The sequence below is a fragment of the Octopus sinensis genome, linkage group LG13 (genome assembly GCF_006345805.1).
Source record: "Octopus sinensis linkage group LG13, ASM634580v1, whole genome shotgun sequence".
Lineage (NCBI taxonomy): Eukaryota > Metazoa > Mollusca > Cephalopoda > Octopoda > Octopodidae > Octopus > Octopus sinensis.
In genome coordinates, this window is record NC_043009.1 from 7,111,048 (window position 1) to 7,113,141 (window position 2,094).

Sequence of the window (2,094 nt, forward strand, 5' to 3'; positions counted from 1 at the left end):
TCATCAACTTCATTTTATCGATCCTGGAAACAGAAAAGAAAGAGTTTATGCCGGCGGGATTGAAACGATGTGTACACAACACCGGAATACATACTACGCGGTTTTTCTTAATAAATATCAATCCCTCTAAATATTAATCCACAGTATACATGTATGTGTATGTGCGTGTGTGTGCGTATGGGTGTATATGTAAAAGAAATTATGATTAAAACAAATTTATATATTTTCCCCATGGCTTTATATTTTCGAACAAGGGAATGTAGCACCCCACTCAGCTCAAAACAATATCGGTATACCGCGATTTCTGAGTTATTTCTCTTCATCAGCACAAAATAATTGTTTGGCTAGAAGTGGCGCTGCTAAATTCGCGTTCGAAATATATAGTTTTCAAAGTGACAACTAGTCACTGATCTACAAATTAGAAAATTACCAGATGCTGTCGTATAGTCAACTGGAGACGATATCTCCTGGGGCTGAATTACAGTAACATTCGTGCTAAACCAGGACTGCCGTGTTATGTTAGCAAAAAATCTTTACTCCAAAGTACTGTTGCTGAACATCTCTCGTTGTGAGATTTACAAATAGTAATTTTCTAAGAGGGATTTGCGTCATGGTGCTATTTTACTCACAGACGGTGGCAAACTGACCCTATTGTACTGTGTAGTCCATAAAATCAAAACAAACAATGCGCATGCGCGAAATTAAGAATATAATATGGTGACAATTTAATCATCGCACACTGTAAGTATATATATATATATATCTGTGTGCGTGTGTATTCTTTTTTTCTTTTCTTTTACTTCTTTCAGTCATTTAACTGCGGCCATGTTGGAGCACCGCCTTTAGTCGAACAAATCGACCCCAGGACTTATTGTTTGGAAGCCTACTACTTATTCTATTCGACTCTTTTACCGAATAGTTAATTTAAGGGGACGTAAACACACCAACATCGGCTGTCAAGTGTTGGTATGGGGATAGACACAGACACACAAATACACACACACACACAAACATTTATATATATATACAACAGGCTTCTTTCAGTTTCCTTCTACCAAATCCACCCAGAAACGCTTGGTCGGGCTGAAGCTATAGTAGAGGACACACAGACACTCCTCCGCCTATATATATAATACGTGCATATATATATATATAAATTATCTCAAGAGAGGGAGGAGACTGAGCGAGCATGAACATTGATTTTTGTAAACCAACAAGTTTTAAGATGTAAAAAGCGTTGACAGGTTTTTAACATCGCTGTCATATCAAACAGGTGACGATATATTTGAGATCATGTTAGATATATTATTTATATAAAGTATCGAAATAGTACATGATGGTATTTTACATTTTCCACCTGTGAAAATTTGATATAAATTTTCTCAGTTAAAGTATGTGCGTACGGAGTAAATAAACATTATTAATGTCTTTCATTTTGACGTCTTTTATACCCCACACATATCTTGATAAGACTGTAGCCTTCTTTAAGTGTTTTTCATATTTTCGCGTTATTTAGAAATGGAACAGGTGCGATGTTAAAAGAAACTGCATATGGAGACTGCTTACGCCCAATCCGAAATAAGGGTTTCTTTCTCAAATCCCTTGCTACCACGTTTAATAATACAGAAAGCTAAACACTATGGTATGTTTAAACCAGTTTTGATAAACTATTCAGAAAAAAGATTATCTTCACCTAATTGTAAAGAAAACGCCTCCTCGAAGAAGAATATTTCAGTTGCAAAATAATACACATTCTGACATTGCGTACACAACATTATATTCATAAATACCTACACACATTATACATTCAAGCACGCATATATATTTATACCATTAGCTCATTACATACATATATATATATATATTATATATATATATATATATTATATATATATATATATGTATGAATTTATATATGCATATATATTATATATATATATATATATATAATATATATGAATTTATATATGCATATATATATAATATATATATATATATTATATATATATATACGTGTGTCTGTGCGTGTATGTGTGTATTTATAATTATATATATATACATATATATATATTATATATATATATATTCTTCAGG

General features: G+C 32.4%; 1 long non-coding RNA gene across 1 annotated transcript in view; it reads right to left on the reverse strand.

Annotated features, from left to right (window-relative positions):
- Positions 1 to 443: 443 nt before the first annotated feature.
- LOC118765701 overlaps positions 444 to 2,094 on the reverse strand; it is a 24,312-nt gene continuing 22,661 nt past the window's right edge. The window contains exon 3 of the long non-coding RNA XR_005001566.1: positions 444 to 592. This is a non-coding gene — a long non-coding RNA (uncharacterized LOC118765701). The remainder of the gene's footprint in view (positions 593 to 2,094) is intronic.